Raw genomic sequence first — 18,928 nt, 5'->3', positions numbered from 1 at the left:
TCCGGCTGCTGCTGGAGGTGGTTTTCTGCTTTCAGGCTGTTCTTCTGATTGATCCTTTCACAGCAGTGTTCCTGGGCAAATTTGAGGGTAATTCCAGGAATTTCAAACCAGATAAAAACTGGTGGGGCAAAAATGTGAACCTGATCCATTTCTGGTAATTCCAAGCTTCTCCCACAACACCGTTCCTGGGGAAAGCTGATGAAAGGGTAAAGATGCAGAGGAACAAGTGCTGTAAACCCCCCATGCGCTCTTGACAGAGCAAACCTTGCAGTACTCCCAGCAGATCTCTTGGAGAAAGTGTGGGATTGCAAGGTTTTCCGGGAAAGCAAAACAGGGGCGGAGATGAGGGACTAGGCTTCCAGTTCTTCCTTTAGCTGAAAGCCTGGGGGAATTGAGAAGGGCCACAAGAACTGTTTGTGTAGGAAAATGGGAGTTTGGGGGCTGAATCTGAGTTTCTCTCTGGGGCGTTTTTGAGGGAAAAGCTGAGGTGCTGTTTAAGGGAGAGAGTGCACATTTTTGGGGTGGAAAAGGTTTAATCAATATTGTAGAGGAAGTAAAATGTCGGGGGTAAAAGTGGATGCAATCTGGAGGGGAGAGAAGGAATATTTTGGAGGCAAAATGGAGAACTCAGTAGTGGACAGATGGGGAAGATTTTGGAGGCAACACTTGACAAACTCTCTGGGGTGGAGAACGAACACATTGAGGGAAAAATGAGGTGATGAGCAGTGGGCACGTAGGGAAGGTGGTGGGGGTAAATGTTGAGAAAAGCCCCGTGGTATTCAAGAAATCCTTGGAAGCAGGACTGAGGAATTCAGCGGTGGAAAGATAGGGGAATTTTGCGGGGGTAAAACTTCCAAACATCTAAGAGTTGAGAGTGAGTGTTTTTAGGTAAAAAGGATGTCTTGTTGAAGTTGGGCGTCTGGATTGTGGCATTTGTGGATCACAGGGTGTTTTTGCAGAAAGTAGGAGATAAAGAAGACTCCCAAAGCCTCGGTAGCTGTGTTAAGAAATCCCTCGCAGGGAAGAAAGGTGCCTAAACCTCCTAGAAGTAGGGACTAATTAGCACGGGAAGGGGAAAACCCACCCTCAGTGGGAGAGAGCCTGCCGGGTAAGGGAAGAGAAGGATGCCCTTAAGAAGGAGCAGGGAAGGTGAATTTCTCGGTTTGCTAAATGTATCAAAAAGTTTGGAATCTGGGTCTGTGTGGAGGCCGGGATTTTCTCGGCCGTATGCAGAGCCCAGCCCTAGGAATAAAGTAATTCCAGGCTTTCCAACGCCAAAAATGCAGTACCAGAGAGTTCTGTTATCCCGAGGACTTGGGGGATAGTTGGCAAAAATTTCCAGGGGCCCAGGCTGGACCAAGCTTTTAACACTCCCCGGATTCACGGGATCGGGGATTCCAGCGTGCCCTGCACGGTTTTTTTCAGGGAAGTCCCAAATCCGTGTGAGCACAAAGCAGAATCCCCTGGGAGCTGTGAAGGCAACGGGATATTTCTTGGGAATTTTGAAGGATTGGGTGAGTCCTCAGTGTTAGGTTGGAATGAACGCAAATTGTCCGGGAGTTGCTGGTTTAGGGATGGCCGGGTCTGGGTTTGGATTTGTGGGCACCGAGTGTTCCTTGTGTCAGCTTTAGGTCTGGATTGGTGGGAATTGTCAGAGAAAAGAGAAGGCAATTGAAATGTGGAGCTCCATTCTTGGAGAAATGATCAGGATGGGAGAGGAAAGGCTGTGGAGCTGCTGGGAGCTCCTGTAGAACGAAAGGATCTGAGGTCTGGAGGCAAAAGCTGTGGAACAAAGCCTGAATAGGGTGCGGGGTGGGCAAGAGGGGGAGGAGGGCATTGCAGGGGGGGGGAAAGAGGGAAAGGATCCCTGCTCCGGGAATCCAGCAGGGACCAGGAGAGGATCATTTCCCATCCACCGCTCTCAGTGGAATCCTAATAAGGAAGGTCGAAGGAAAGTGATTCATTTGTTCTTAGGTTTGGAATGAAAGGTGCTCTTGCAGAGGGGAATATTCACCTGTTAAAATTCTGTTGGATACAGGAAAAGAGGGAGGAAGCAAGCAGCTGGGCAATGAATGGGTGGATTTTTTGGTGGATACAGGGAAAGACACGGGAAGGGGCTCTTAAGTAAAATACACCTCACGGGCAGCACCAGGAAAAGCCTCAACTGCCCTTTTTTCCAAGCTCTGACATTCCAGAGGAGTAAACAGTGGTCAGCCCATCACTTTCTGTATTCCTTGGATGCCCAATGCTTTGTTGGGAAGAGATAATATTTGGAAATGAACAAATCCGGGGATGTAATTTCCTGATAGTAAAGCCCCAGAGACCCTGGTTTTGATATCCTTCCAGCACCCAAACACAACAGAGGGAATCCTGGCGGAGCTGGAAATCGCTGTCGCTCCGTCGGTGGAATTCCTGGGAAACGGAAAGCAGCAGAAGCAGCAAGAACAGAGTTGGAAGCAGGCTCCAGCCGGGTAAGGCAGACACCAAATCCTTTGGAACTGGGCAGGGGTGGGAAGAATTAATTCCTACATTTGTAGCCCATGGATTCCTGAGCAGGATCCCGGCAGGGAAGACTGCAGGGATCAGACTGGGGACTGATCCCAGCTGGGGGCATGAGCCTTGGAATTGGCTGAAGGGAAGAAAGAGGGATCCTTTGAGCACAGGGATCAGCTGTCAAATGTGGAGATGGCATCAGACAATTCCTCGGGAGGGTTTAGTTCCTGGGCCAAATCGATCTCCTGCCTTGTGAAGGAGCTCAGAGACCTGGGAAGAGCCCAAGCAACGCAGGGAATGCAGTGGCAGATAAAACTGCCGGGGAACGGTGGGGAAAAGCATCGAACAGGGGGCCTCGTTTTGTACAGGAACGGTACAAAAAATTGTCCGAAAGAATAGGAATGGAATGGGATTTTACGTATTCCTCGGAGACCACAATCCAGTGGGAAGGCTGAGAGAAGGAAACAAAGCCTAAAAAGGCAAATGAGCCAAATCTGCCCAAAGCCTCCAATGGCCACATTCCCTGGCATTGCTGAGGACTTCAGCCGAGCTCCAGGCAAAAGGTGAGCCCCTATGGAATCCTTTCTGGGAGACCATATCCAGCTGGGACCCTTCCTGGAGAAGGCCATGGGATATGGGTTATGCCAGGTCCAGAGAATATGTCATTTCCTTGGAAAAACACTTGGATCACTGCATCACTTTCTTGTTTTAGGCTCATCAGTCAGCCAGGCTATCCAAGTCCATCCTCCCCAGCGGGGAGAGCGGGAGCACGTCCGGCCATGGAGAATTTCTGGGAGAGCCCGGGAGAAGAAAGAAGGCTCCAGCTTCACAGATCTGTGTCATAACCCATCCTGTCGGCCGCTCCTGTTTGATCCCGGTGCATTTGTCCTCTTGGATTCAACCTGAGCAGCGCTAATTGCTGGCAATGAAGCAGCCTTTGGTACTTCTTTGCCACGAAACCTCTCCATCCTGCCCTTCAATCCTGTTGCAAACACGGGGAAAACCCAAAACTCCGTTTTTTCCCCTCTCCCCTTCACTTTGCCTCCTCTTTTCTTGCAGGCTTTGGGCTATCCAGGCTTGCATGTGGATTAGACACCCTGTAGGCTCAGCTCCAGGTGGGATTGCAGCGGTGTTGGAAGCACCAGGGATTCTCCCAAGGTTTGGTGTGAGGAGCTGCATCTTGGGAGGGGCTGGGATTTTGTGCACTTCTGGGGTTTTTTTTTCCTGTTTGCCTTTTGGGCTGCCTCAGAGAAAAGGCTGAAAACCGAAGAAGCTGAGGGGGGGTTCCCAAATTCCTTTCCAGCCCTTCAGAGGAGGCACAAAGCCACGTGCAGCTGAGGAGAGGGATGTGAGGAGAATGGCAATAATGGAGCCTTGGGACTCTGCACTTCATTCTTTTCACGTGTTTGGAGGTGCAGGAAATGCCAAACCCCACAGGAATTCTGCGTCTGTAACATCGGGTGCAACCTCTTGAAAGCCAAGTGCTCAGAGTGGGGTTTTCCCAAGGGTAAATCCCGATGTGACATGGCAAAGCTTCAGTGAGGATTTCCAGGCTTGACTGCACAGCTTTTGGGAAAGCTCAGTAGCCAAACAAGATCAGATTTCTGTCGGATTTGGATCAAACGTGGCGTTTAAATCTGGGACAGCTCAGCTCCCCGGGTGGGAAAGTGCTTGGAGTAGCCGAGAGCTGAGCCGTTTTTGAGAATTCCAAGCGTTGTGTCCTTACGCTCCTTAATACAGCGTTTAAATAATTGATCCTGAAAGGAGCCAGTATCAGAGGGATTTGTTAGAGGGGCAGGGATGTTTTTTCACGTGGCAGCGTGTCGGGATAGTCAAGACTCCTTACGTCAGAATTAATTGGTCTTCCTTCTTTTCCCTTTTGTTCTTTCTAGCTTGTGGCTGAGTGGGGAGAATATTTGGGATAAAGAAACGAAATGCCCGAGGGAAGCTTCGTGTTCCCGTGGGGATGCTTTAGGCACGTGCAGCTTCTGAGCTGCACCGAAAGTTGAGGCTCCCCCAGAAGCCTTCCGAAGCTGGAAGGGCCGGGGAAGAGAATTCCAGGAGAGGTGTGGGAAGCGCTTTCTGCCGGGTCTGGACAGCACCGAGGTGGGAATGACTTCAAAGTGTTCCTTGTCCCTGTCCTGTTCCCAGCCCAGGACAAAGTTGGTGTTCCCTGAACGGCTGCGGTTCCCTGGATGTGGCAGGAGGAGGTCTCTGCCGGGGAGTGGGAGAAACGTCCCTGCCCGGTGCTGTGTCCTTGGCGGGCAGAGAGCGCCGATCGTGGCAAGGGGGGTTTGTGAGTGTGGAATCAATCCTAGCTCCTTTTTAAGGGGGTGTTTTAATGAGTCATCAGCAGGGACCACTTTTAGCCAGCTTTAGTTAAGTTCCTTTTGCACAGGTTTCATGTGGCTTTGATGGTGAAATCACCAAACCCTGAAGTTTGCCAAATTACCCCTGAAAAGCTTTAATGAACCAATCCTGAGGGAACTGGGGATTGCATATCTGGGATCTTATGGCCCTTTGAGGCCATGTTGGGTTTAGCCCCTGATTTTGGTGCCGAGGGAAACTCCAAGTTAAGAATAATCCAAATATGAAGCACTTCTCACAAAACTCAGCTTTGCAAACCTTTATTTGGGCTAAAAAAGAAAAGATGGGAATGCCCTTGGCAGAAAAGCAGCTGTGAGGCACAGCAGGCTTCAAATGCCTGTCAGCAGGCGCTCCAGGAGAAACGGCTGCTGGCTCTGGGCATCCTGGGCTTTCCAGGCAGGTTTTGTAGCGGATTGCAAGGCAGTTCTCCTGCCTCTGGGGGGTGGCACCTGCATCCCACTGGAAAGGGAAAATGTGGAGAGAGCGGCAAGCGGGAAGACGGTTGCTGATGTGTGTCCTTGGATTGCAGTTCCTCCCGGTGAGTCTGTGCTGCTGGAAGTTTGAAGGAGATCAGTCCTGGAGTACGTGTGGGTTCACCGGTGGGGCTTGGGAGAGACGCTGGACATGAAATTCCAGGGGTGTTCCCCTTGCTGGAGTGAGAAGCAGTGGAAGCACTTTGCTGTCTGCTTCTTCATCGCCTTCCCCTCGGTCCCCTGGGGCTCCAGGTAAACCCCTCTCACCTTTGCTTTTCCAGGGGTCTCTAAATGAGGGCTTGAGCTTTGGTGCAGCTCCCTTTACAGGGAAGATCTGTTCCAGGAAAGGTCTCCTGGTCTGGACCGATGGCGTTGCAGGAAGAGCAGGAAACCCCAGAGCTCCTGTGGCTCCCTCATCTGATTTGCCTGCAGGCAGCAAGGATCATTCCCAAGTGTCATCCCCTGGCTCCGTGACTCGGGGAGGTTGTGTTCCCCCAAAGGCCAGGGGCCGCTTTGTGTTGCAGCTCACGAAATGTCCAGCTCGGTGGTGCTGGGTTTGGTTTTTGCGTGCAATGAAGGCACTAAAAAATTCCCCTCCTTCACTGGCACAGCCCTGGAGTGGGAGCAGATTCCCCTTATCCCGGAGTTATCCCGCTCCTGCCCTGGATCCCTGCGGTGCCGTGGCAGGTGAGGAGACTGAAAGCTTTCATTAGGAATTGGGCATTATGAGCACTGACATTTACTGTGCTAGAAAGTCCAAGGGACAAATTTGTGCCAATTAATGTCACGCCTTTAACTACGAGGATCAATTCGTGTTATGCTTGTACCAGAGTCTGGTGACAGAGGGGGTTTCCATAGGAAGTCTTGGTCCATGGAGGCCTGTGCCCAAAGAAAATGCAAAGAGAACTGAGGTATGAAAAACAAAGGTCCTTTATTTATATAAGAGCAGCAACAAAAACGAGCTACAGAACATATTTACATTGTAAGAACCTTTGTAACAACAACGATCTGTAGAACGTATTTACAAGAACATATCTATCAATACTATCTTAAACGTATTTACAGAAGACAAAAAGAAACGCTAAAACGTATCTACAGAAGGGTGCCATCTCTGCCCTGGATCTCCGTCAGTCCTGGAAGAAAAGCAAGTGACACAGTCATTGCAGTCAGGCACAGAGGGCTGTTCCATGTGCCCCAGGCTGGGACACACTGGCAGAGCGGGACTCTGCTGCCAGCGCTGAGCCTGGCTGGGGCTGGGGGTCAGGCCCCAGGCAGTGGCACGGGGCTTGTGTGAGCCAAAGCAAGTGCAGGACAGGCTGGGGATGGTGCTTGTGCTGTCAGAATCCAGCCCACGGGGCACCGTGTCCCTCAGCGGGGCACCCAGCCCAGCCCCAGCCTGGCAGCAGGGCACCCACTCTGCCTGTGGGGAGCACATGCCTGTCCTACCGCTGGAGTCCCTCTTCATCCCAGGACCATGTCCTCCTCCTCATCTTTTCCATCCACATCCATGGCCTCACTGTACTCTTCCATTTCCACCTCCATCTCTTCCTCCATCTCCTCCTTCACGTCCACCTCCATCTCTTCCTCTCCAGTCTCTCCTCCATCCACTTCCATCTCCTCCTCTGTATCAGTCTTTAGATCCACCTGCATCTCTTTCTCTTCGTCTCTGGAAACCTGCAGATGTAGCAAAACCTCGGAGTGGGATCCCTGTCCCACAGCATCCCCACAGAGGCACTTAGGTGGTGTCCATTTCCACGGAATGGCACCTTACCTTCCTCGAGATGAATGTGAGCATCTGGCAGGGATGAACGGCAAAATCCAGGCACAAGAGACCTTTGGGAACTCTTGGGAGTAGCGGAGCAGGGGCCAAGCAGGGTGACGGGTGTGTAGGCACAAGGGCGAATGGTTGTGTTGTCCTCTTTGCTGGATGCTGGGAGCTCCGGTGTGAATGCAGACCGTGACATCACAATTCACAGGAGTCCAGGGTCACCGTGGAGTGGACAACGGGGATCACAGAATGATGGAATCCCTGAGTGGTCTGGCTTGGAAGGGACGCTAAAGATCATCTTGTTGCAACTTGAGCAATCTTCTACCAGAGCACGTTGCTCAGAGTCCTGTTCCCACGTGGCCTTGGATGTTCGCAGCGATGGGGCATCCACATCCTCTGTGCACAGCCTGGGCCAGTGCCTCAGCACTCTCAGTGTGAAAAAGCAGCTTCCTTAGAGCCAACCGAAATCAACCTCCTGCAGTTAAAAGCCATCCCCCTTCTCCTCTTGCCACTGGCCCTATTGAACACTGTCCCCATCTTTCCTATGGGACCCTTCGAGTCCTGCATGGCCACAGCAAAGCCTCTCTAGGGCCTTCTGTTCTCCAGGCTGAACATTCTCAACCCCACATGGACAGCAGTGACTTAGATCAGCAGAAATCAAAGCTGCAAGGTAGCAAATAGCACCAGGAACTGAGAGAGGGAAGCTTTAGACCCAGGCTTGTCTCGAAATAGACAAAATTAGTAAGAGTGCAGGGGCAGATGGTGGGACACTGGCTCTGTTCTAACTGATGAATGTTTTCTTTTTTTCTTCTTCTTTTCTCTCATGCTGACCCAGGTTTGGCTGTTTGAAAGGAAGCTTGGCACAGCATCCATTGTCTTCTGCATTTGTGAAACACCGAGCAGAATCTGAGCAGGCTGATGGCGCAGAGCAAAACCTGCAAATATCTTGATAATCCTGAGCCTGGGGGATGCAGCTAAACCCAGTCCAAAGGAATTTCTGGAAAGTCGAGCCTGGTTTACATTTTCTTGAGTTTGGCTGTGCCAGCTTCACCAGACATTTAGAAAAAAAGCAAACAAAAAACTCCAACCAAAAAAGACAAAAACCCAAACAAACAAACCCACACAAACCAATCAAACAAACAGATAAAAAACCCCAAATCAAACCAAAAGGAATGAGGAGTTCATAGTAGTTGTGAGGATATCACAGCAGGCGAACGGCTGCTTCCCACAGGATCACCATAAAAAGCCACATGGAACAGCTGCTCCAAAAGATCCACACCAGGGGCAATAGAAAAAGGGATACATGGCGGCTTTAGGGGTAGCTCCACATGAAGGTGAAGGATGAGCACTCCGTGGTACAGATCCAGCATTCCCCACACTCCAGGCCGCTCTTTGCTCCTGATGAAAGACCCTTGCAGGACTGTGGCCCTTCTCAATGCAATGTAAATCATCGCCACAGCTCTCAGCTGAGCCACTGGCATTTCCAGAGCGAGATTCAGGCACAATCCTACTGCCTCGGAGCATCTGTGGAAGATCCTGAACTTCTTCACCCCCAGAAACACAAAGCAGCTCAGGCTTTCCCTGAATTGGGTCTTCAGAGGAGGTTTCCAGTATCTCTGAGATTTGTTCACCCCTCAGCACGTGTGACTTTATGTACAGTGATGCATTTGGGTTCCTTCCTCACCCCTGTGTGCCAGAGAGAAACCACCCACGTGGATGAAGGATAATGTGTACAGGGAAATTTATTCCTGGATTGTCATTTTGCTTCACTGTCACTTAGTTAAACATGGTCCTTATCTAAGAAGGACTTAGAAGAAATGTGTAGGAATTTTGGCTCTCAGAGGAGCAGAAAGCACATTTTCTAAAGCAAATTCCCAGCTGATGCAGCTTCCCTGGCAAAAGAGTGATTCCCATTCATCTTCCTGGGAAGAATGTGAAGACCCATTCAGAGATCACAGGTTCAGCTGGCCTTTGGCTTTGTGTACCTCATTTCACATGTCCAGTTTCATTAAAGGAGGCACAAGTTTGCCTTGCAACACAGAAGTGCTGTAGCTGTTCCCAGGAGAAAACCAAGAAATGACTGTCCCACGGTGTGGTCACTAGGTTGGTACCCGGGGTAGAAATCCCACCACAGCTGTGGCTCTGTGAGCAAAGAGAGCCAGTGCTTTTTGGGGCTGTAACACCTGAGAGTGTGGCAGAGCAGTTTTTATATTCTTTTTAGAGTCCTGAAAACATTGTTCCCAAAACAATCTTTCTCTCCCATCTTGTGTCATAAATTGTGGAACAGAGAAAATGGAAAGGAGCAGAGGTTTGTTTAAATTGGCTTTTTGTTTGTTTGTTTTTTAGTCTTAAAATAGCATCAGCGTGATGCATGATACTTTAGAAATTGGATTAGTGCCACCTATTTTGTCCCACCAGAGAGGTGGGATTTAAGACTTCCAACAATAGAAACACCAGATGTGCAAGAGCTCAGTTTTCCACCCCTCACAGCCCGGTATCTTGCTGTGCTATTTTAAGCAGCCTCAGCCAGGTATATTAAAATACTGCTCCAAACAACAACAGAATGAAAATGTTCCACCAAATGGGGAAAAATAAGAAAAGTGGGCGGCAGCTGATGTTCATTTTGCAAAGTCAGATGCAAACAATGTTTGCTGGATTCCTTTCCTAGAAAAATGTAGACATTTAATAGAAATCTACCTCTCAGGCTGGTAAGTTTGGTATGATTTTAGATCTGGGAGGAGCAAAACAGGTTCTAGAGAAGCTGTGATTGTCGCAGCCTTGGCAGTGTTCAAGGCCAGGTTGGATGGGGCTTGGAGCAAAGTGGTCTAGTGGAATATGTCCTGAGTGTGGTGAGAGTTGGAACAAGATGAGCTTTAAGGTCCCTTCCAACCCAACACATCCTGTGAGTCCATGAAAAGAAACTTTTGGTTTTCCTGAGGTGTTGCCTCGGCAAGGGGAGGTCACAAATACCTCAGGTAGTTTGAAATGCCCTGAGCAGAACCCAGCTGTGCTTTATCACAGGTGCTGAGGGCTTTTCACTTGTATTTTATGGGGGATTTTCACAGGGCAGTGCAAGAGCAGCTGAATGTGTTTGACAGGCAAAGAGGGCCAGTGTGGCAGCAGCTTCATTCAACAGAGCTTTTCCTTCTGTGATCCTGTATAACCTGAGGCGCTCTGGGGCTCTTGAACCCGGCAGCTGGGCAAGTTAATCATGATAATAAGTGATAAATTAACCTGCTCCACTCTCCTTAGCATGGGGGGTGATGAGCATTAGGTACTTTGGGGAGCATTGCCAAGATGGGAGCTTGTTTTTTGCCAAGGAGAAGGGAGAAAATATTGCTTAGACTAAATAAAGCAGCTCTGCTTCCCCAGCAAGAGGAAAAGAAGCGATTAAATATGTGAGTGCTGCATGGAATCATTTGCATGAGGATACATCTTGTCTGCTATGCAGGATAGTTCCCAATAAACCATGCTTCTCCTGACCTTTATTTTTGGATTTCTACCACATAGTACAAGAGACAAGATTAAAAATCCCCAAATGCTTTGTGGGCAGGGAATGAAAAGTGGGGAGGCACTTTTTTGTTTTCTTCAGCCTGCCTCTTTCTTTTGTTCCCTTCAGAGATCTCCCTTCATTTCTGCTGGTTTTTGGAGCACATGTGCTTAGCTCTTCCCAGATCCCCTGGGCTTGTTTTAGCTCTGGGTGTCATGGACACTCTAAATTGTGAGGTTTTTTCCGTCCATCTACCTCTGCTTCTTCAAGTGGTTTACCTTCCTTTACCTGTTGGAGTGATGGATTTTTCTCACCTTTTATTACTTAGTGCTTTTTCTGTATTTCCTTCATTCTCTAAAACCAACTTTTCACTTGCCCTGTGGCTGTTAGATGCCAGTTATGGGAGCATTAATTCTTTCTCTACTGCTTGTCTGAGCTTTCACAAGGAGCTGAGAGCTCTCTCGGGTTAAACTTGACTCGCTTCATCACCTTCCTTGCTGCTGCCTATGTCCTTGGACACTTAAGGGAATAAAGTCTCAGTGTGGAGGTGTGGAGATTGTAGTTGTGAAACTGTGGGTCTTTTTGAGAGACAAGAATGCTGTTCTCAGTCTTTTCAAGGATAAACTGACCACCTTGTTTTGGGGCCAAGCGGGCTCAGATCAGCACAGAGGTGCCTGTTGCAGGTACTGAGCTTTGGAGGGCTGGCAGCAGCTTCTTGGGCTGTGTTTGTGTGGTGCTGTAAGGTTTGTGTTGGGTCCCTGGAGCAGTGGGAACAGAGCCCCTGTGAGATGCACATCAGGAAATGCGGGTACAAAGGGCCTGAAATGTGACCAGCTCTGGCATAGTTTCCATAGGACAAAATATTTTTACTGGGATTTTGGACAATTTGAGGCTCTTCCTCTTACCCTTTGCCTGGTGAACATTCCCCCTTTGCAAGAGTGGGGAATCCTGAGCTCACACCATGGAAGTGCCTGATAAATATTTTTTTCTATTTTTCAATGTTTTCATCCCAGCAGGAGTCAGAGAATATGTGATTTTTCCCTCAATTTAAACCCTCAGAAAGGAGGGCCAATAGGGCTTTACCCTTCCTTTAAACCTTAGGATGATGAAAATGGGGGAGTTCTGCTCAATTCAAACCCATAACATAGCATTGTCAAAGTTATCTGCTTCCATTTAAACTAGAAAATAATGGAAACTAGGGATTCCCTGTCAAGCAATACCCCTAAGAGCATGGAAAAGGCAGGGTTTTCTTCAATTAGTACCCTTAAAATTGCAGAGGAAGGGGATTCCCCCTCAATTTAAACACAGTCATGAAGAAGGAAGATTGTCCTTTTGTTTAAAGCCCTTTTCTCCTGGTAAACCTCCTTTTTTCTGGGGGCACTGGGTTAGGACTGACGAGGTGAAAGGGGAAAGTTGAACGTTTCCCCCTGAGACCCCACGTGCTGCCCTGCCTCCTTAGGTGCTGCCCCTAAGGAGAAAATACCCATTTTGGTAGCACAGATCCCATGTTGACAGTATTGCATCTCTGCCCACATAAGACGTCAGAAAACTGGGATTTTGCAATTTGGTATTCTGAAACGGGGCTGTTTTGATTTTTTTGCAACTTGATTTTCTAGTATTTTGAAACTGAATTTTTTTGGTATTTTGGAACTTGGTCCTCTGGTACTTTGAAACTAGATACTCTGGTATTGTAAAACTGGATTGCTGTTGTATTTTGTAACTTGGTATTCCAGTATTAGATGTAATTTCCTCAGGAAAAACACTTGGATCACTGCATCACTTTCTTGTTTTAGGCTCACCAGTCAGCCGGGCTATCCAAGTCCATCCTCCCCAGCGGGGAGAGCGGGAGCACGTCCGGCCATGGAGAATTTCTGGGAGAGCCCTGGAGAAGAAAGAAGGCTCCAGCTTCACAGATCTGTGTCATAACCCATCCTGTCGGCCGCTCCTGTTTGATCCCGGTGCATTTGTCCTCTTGGATTCAACCTGAGCAGCGCTAATTGCTGGCAATGAAGCAGCCTTTGGTACTTCTTTGCCACAAAACCTCTCCATCCTGCCCTTCAATCCTTTTGCAAACACGGGAAAAACTCAAAATTCCGTTTTTCCCCCCCTCTCCCCTTCACTTTGCCTCCTCTTTTCTCGCAGGCTTTGGGCTATCCAGGCTTGCATGTGGATTAGGCAGAGCACCCTGTAGGCTCAGCTCCAGGTGGGATTGCAGCGGTGTTGGAAGCACCAGGGATTCTCCCAAGGTTTGGTGTGAGGAGCTGCATCTTGGGAGGGGCTGGGATTTTGTGCACTTCTGGGGATTTTTTTTCTCCTGTTTGCCTTTTGGGCCGCCTCAGAGAAAAAGCTGGAAACCACAGAAAGGGAAGGGGGTTCCCAAATTCCTTTCCAAATCCTCAGAGGAGGCACAAATCCATGTGCAGCTGAGGAAAGAGATGAGAATGGGAGTGAGGGGGGTCATGCTGGGTGCCCTCCCCCAGAGGGACCCAAAACTGCCAGAAAATTCACAGGGAGGGGAGTGTATAGAATACTAAAACCCTCGTTTTTCACTTTTAGGTATATTGATGCCTCCTACTAATTTATGTATAGATTAATTTTCAAATACAGCCTCTCTATCTACCCTAACATATACAGCAATATAAGAAGCTGGGAATAGAGATCAGCAGGTTTTGAAAATAACGAGCCGGCGTTTTTCTCCAGGAAGGAAAGAAGGGATTGCTGTCCCGGCACAGCGGGAGCTGCAGGCACGGGGCACCGGAGCTGCCTCGGCCGTGCGGGGCCCAAGGCGTCGCTCCGGGGTGGATTCTGTAGGGGACAAAATGAACATTTTGGGGTAAAATCTGGGTTAATCTGCAGGGGAGAGAATGAACCATTTGGGGTAAGAATGAGCTGATCGGTGGTCGCCGGAGGGACTAGCTTGGGCTGGTTCTGTGTTGCTGTGAAGAATTTGCTTTGTGGAAAGAAAGAGACACCTGAGACTGCCGTGGGAATCCTGGGCTGGAGCCGGGAAGGAAACCTGGTCTGACTGTAGGAATGGGCAGGGGGGGTCAGGAGGGGTCCTGGTCGGTCACTGGAGCCGCCGCCGGGAAGGCGACGTGTAACAATGTATAGCGAGGTGTAAGGAACATATTGATTACTGGATTATCTATAGCGAGGTGTGAGGAACATATTGATTACTGGATTATCTATAACGAGGTGTAAGGAACATATTGATTATTGGATTATCTATAGCGAGGCATAAGGAAGATATTGATTGCTGGACTATCTAATGATACTATATAACGATCGTACAAGGAGATCTATCTAAAAAATCCTCCATGGTCATCCTTCTCCCAGCCCCTCTGTGTTTTCAGGATCTTGGGGGAAGAGTTTGGGTCTGGACAAGGCTCTCGGGCACAGGGTGGGATTCTTGGGGTGCAGGGCCAGGATTTGGACTCGATGCTCCCTGCGGGTCCCTTCCAGCCCAGGAAATGCTGCGATCCTGTGCCTTTGAGGGTGAAATAAAGGGCACCGGTGGGGTTTGTGCCCGCTGTGTTCACGGCCCCGCCGGCTCAGGGCGGGTTCAAGGCGCAGCTGCCCCCCCGAGCCAGCGGGACCGGCCGGGGCTGCTCGCTCCCGGTGCTGCCGCCTTGTGGGGAGAGCCCGGCACTGCAGCCCGCACAGGCGCTGGACCACGGGATCGGCGTGGAACAGCAGCGCAGGGAGTGCTGAGGCAGCGCAGGGAATGCTGCGGTCCCAGGGAAGGCTGAGGCGTCCCCTGCCCGGGGCACTCGGCAGCAAATCCCTGATGTTGAGCAGCAAAAGGAAAGTTCTGGGTTAATGGGAGGAGGTTTCTGGAGTGGAGCTGGGACAGGTGCTGATCCACGCATGGAATCACGGGCTGGTTTGGCTTGGAAGGGACCACACCAAGATCATTTACACTCTGTTTGTTGTCTGGTTCCACAGCAAAGAACATCCAGAACTGCCACCTCACCCTCACGGACAGCAGGAATGTCTTCCACAGCTCTTGTTTTGGAATGGGAATGGCTGTTGGGAGCCCTGGCAGGACCAGGTAAGAAGAGAAATGGGATCATTCCGGCTGCTGCTGGAGGTGGTTTTCTGCTTTCAGGCTGTTCTTCTCATTGATCCTTTCACAGCAGTGTTCCTGGGCACATTTGAGGGTAATTCTAGGAATTTCAAAACAGTTGAAAACTGGTGGGGAAAAAATGTGAACCTGATCCATTTCTAGTAATTCCAAGCTTCTCCCACAGCACTGTTCCAGGGGAAAGCTGATGAAAGGATAAAGATGCAGAGGAACAAGTGCTGTAAACCCCCCAGGCTCTCTGACAGAGCAAACCTTCCAGTAATGCCAGTACATTGCTCTGAGAGACTCTGGGATCACAAGGTTTTCCAGGAAAGCAAAACAAAGACAGAGATGAGGGAATAAGCATCCAGTTAAGAATGGTTTGGTGGGTGTAGGAATGATTCTTATATGTTTGATGCTTCCCTTTTTATTCCTGAATAATTTTAAAATGATTCCTTGAATAAATCATCTAAATTTGGGAATTTAAATTTGAGAGGGAACAGTGCAACATTAATACAGGCAGAGATCATGGAATGGTGGAATGGTTTGTGTTGAAAGCCCCATCTCTGAGCCTGTTCTGGGCAGGCTCCTGCCCATCGGCCACTCCTTGCAGGTGGACATGGAAGTGATGGAGGCGTTCAGGGAACGCTGATTGTTTTTCCCTGCCTCTGGCAGTCAGGTCATTACAAAGATTAATTGACCTCTTCCAGTGGGGAGACATTTAAACAAGAGGTGCCAAAAGAATTGGAGCTTCTGCACGATGAAATCTGCATGTATCCAACTTAAGATCCCCCCTGGATCGTCACCGGTCCGACTCCCACGGACTGGTCACCTTGGCCAGGAGTGTCCAATCCTGCTGTCAATGCATTGGGCCGGGGTCTCATTTTCATTTCATGGAAAGACCCTCTGGGTGCCCCCCAGTCACTGGAAAGACCGGACTGGGCTCCCAGGACAGTAATTCCAGGTGTTCTCTTCATGGGAATAGCACAGGAGCCTTCCCCTTGGCCAGAGGAGCGGCCAGTGCCTCCCTCAGTCCACAAATCCCCAGGACAGAACACAGAGAAAGCAACAGGAATATGGAAATCCCCCACAGTGGGAGATTCTGGTGCTCTGGATTAGATTTTGGATTTATAACGTTAAAGGGAGGGGTTTCAAAGACTGAAATACTATGTTTTATGACTTAAACATTTTCTTAAAAGACTTTTGAAACTGTACTACAAAAGCTGCAGAAGACTCCCACACCCTGAATGGGGCCCTGAGGCCTGACACTGCTCGCTGATGAAGATAAGATAAAGTAACAACTCAGGGCTGGGGATATTCCCGGAGCTCAGGCTTAACACCTCCAAGATGAGGAGCACGGCCCCAGGGCTATCAGCTGCCCGGGCTCGCACCAAGGGGTGGAGGGAGGAGAGGCTTTGGGTACCTTGGAAAAGCCGGTGGTCACAGACGCAGTGACCGCCCATCCTCCACTGTGCAGAGCCCAGCTGCGGGGTCCTCACCGGGGGGAGGAAGCTCATCCACAGCAGAAGGGGTGACATGGCCCAGCACAGGGGCCCCCAGACCCTGCAGCAGAGCACCAGAGATGATGCAACAGACCCTCAGTGTTGCAAGGGACAGTGTCAAGCCGGCCCCTGCAAGAGAGGCACGTGGGCGTTCCCGCCTGGCCCAAAGTGTGCACTAACCCACGGAATTCTGCACCCTTCGGCTGTGGCAGCATGTGGCGGCATGGCCACGGCGCCCACGGGGGACCCTCACCACCGGCAGACCGGATGGAGGGGAGCAACGAGACGTCGTTGGCACCCTCAGATGGGTGATGGGCTTCCATCCAACCCCTCTCCCTGTTCCCCCACGCACCCTTCTGTTTTCTATTTCTTTCTCTTTCTTCCCCTCTCTTTGCCTCTCTACTATTAAATAAAATACATCCATTTTTTTGGCAACAACATCTAGCCTCGTTTGGTTTTAATCTCGTTTCTGGGGATATTTTGAATCTTCTAAGTTCTTTCTGGTTTAGGCACAGAGACTTAGCTTGCTTTGCTTTTCTGGGTTTAAACCGGATCGTAACAGGGCGGGTGTGGAGGAGTTTTTCTCCCTCTCCTGTTCATTAGTGTTACCACTGCTCTTGTTGCTCTCACTATGTGTTGTCATTAATCTCAAATGATTGTATTTGGTTTCCATTCTTAAACTGTTCTGAGCTGGAATTTTGTCTCTGGTCTCTTCCCCATCCCACGGGGTCCAGCCGTGGCCCCGGGCACTTCTGGGGGCTCTGAACCCAAGGGACAGGAGCGGTTTTGGGCTCACAAAAAGAGACCCAGTGCTGCGTTTCGGGGGCTCAAAAGCAGGCGCAGAGCTAAAAAGCAGAGACTGAATCCTGCATTGTGGAGTCCTATTACCGCAGGCCGAGGCCCTAGGGTATATCACTGTGTCCCGCAGCCGTAGGGAGGAGGAGGAGGAGGAGAGAAGATCCAGCAGGCAGGAATTGTGCAGCAAGATTGATTAATTATTTTACAAACTCTTTTATAGACTTCTTTCTTCACAGTCTAATTGGACAAAGGATCAGCCTCCCCTTGGGGGTGATTGGCTAAAATCCTAAAACATCCATTGTCAAAATATTTTTCTACTGCACCATAAAGAAGACTTTTCAAGGTTGCAGGTGGCTTGGTTGTTTACATAATTCTGCTACCTCTTCTGTGAGAGAGAAAAGTCTCAGAAAATAGCAAGAAAATCCTTGCTAGCAGCATTTCTCTATCTACAGAGTCCTGAGCGCAGGCTCCTATGGCCAGAGTTGGGACTCAGAAACAGTGACTAAATCCTGTTTTCAGGGCTTGAGGAAGAGAGCGAGTCCTGTGTGATTGGGCTCACAAAGAGAAACGGAAGTGCTGCGTTTTGCTGGCCCTGAATTAAAGCCCAAGTGCCGTGTTTTGATGCTCAAAGCGGGCTCTTGGGGCCAGGGCGAGTCTGTGTCTCTGGGCTCCGAGTCCTGCCTCAGGCACAGCCCGAAGCCGGGCTCGCCGGCCCCACGCAGAGCTCGGGAGCAGCGACTCAGCGCCGCGTCCGGGGCTGGCGGCAGAGCCCGGGGCCGCGTCGTGGGGCCCAAGGCGGGCTCCGGGAGGGGCTCAGGGCTGGGAGCGGAGCCCGGCCCGGCGCGTCGGGCCCGGCTCGGGATCCCGGGGCTGCCCGGGCGCCGGCAGAGCCCCGGCTCCCCGCGGAGAGCCGGCCGGAGCAGGAGCGGCAGCGCCGGGCTCGGCCCCAGCGCCCGTCCCGGAGCGGCTCCTGCCGGTGCCGATCCCAGCCCCGATCCCGCCGGGGGAGAGGCGGCACCGCCCGGGACCCGCAGCGGCCGCCGGCAGGACTGGGACCGGTGCGGCCCCGGTGCGGCCCCGGTGCGGCCCCGGTGCGGCCCCGGTGCGGCCCCGGTGCGGCCCCGGTGCGGCCCCGGTGCGGCCCCGCTGCGCGGGGCGGGTCCGGCCCGGGAGAGAGGGGCGGGGCCCCGAGCGATGGAGCCGCCCCCGTGCCGGGCAGGGCGGGCCCCGGGGCCGGGCGGGGCCGGGGCTCTGGGGCGGTCCCGGGCGGGGCCGAGCGGGGCCGAGGGCGCGGCTTCAGGGGCGGGGCCGGGCCCGGCTCAGGTGCGCGGGGCGGGGTCCGCACAGGTGCGCGGGGTCCCAGGGCGGCTGCGCAGGGCGGGGCCGAGGTGATTTAAGCCCCCGAAATCGCCCCCGCCGCCATTTGCTCCCTCAGAGCTCGGGGAGGCTGCGGCCGGGTCGGGCTCCCCCTCTTTCTTCCCCCTCTTTCTTCCCCCTGTTTCTCCTGCCCTTATCCTCCTCCTTCTTCCCCCGCTTATCACCTCTTTCCTACCCCCCCAGTTTCTTTCTCTCTCCCTCACACCCTCCCTGTCTCTCCCAGCCCCCCGCCTGCCCTCTCCCCAGCGCCCCCCACCCTCTCTCCCTGCTCCCCTGTGCATCCCCGACCCCCCCACCCCTCCTTTCTCCCCTTTCCGTACCCCGCTCCCCAACCCGACTCCCCTCTCTTCCCCCTCCTCTAACCATCATCCCTCACCCGGCCTTTCCCTTCCCCCCTCGTTCTCCCCAACCCACCCCGACTCCTCTCCCTACCCCATCTCATCCCTCCCCTTTCCCTCTTTCCCCCGTAGCCGCGGGGCTCGGGGTGCCGGAGAATAAAGCCCAGAGGGCCGGAGCCCGGCGCCCCTGCCCTCGCTGGAGCCTCGCACGGGGGACCCGCTCGGCGGGTCCCCCGTGCAGTACAAAAACAGCGCCGGG

This window comes from Corvus hawaiiensis, chromosome 9 (genome assembly GCF_020740725.1).
Source record: "Corvus hawaiiensis isolate bCorHaw1 chromosome 9, bCorHaw1.pri.cur, whole genome shotgun sequence".
Taxonomy (NCBI): Eukaryota; Metazoa; Chordata; class Aves; order Passeriformes; family Corvidae; genus Corvus; species Corvus hawaiiensis.
This window is presented reverse-complemented; position numbering follows the sequence as displayed.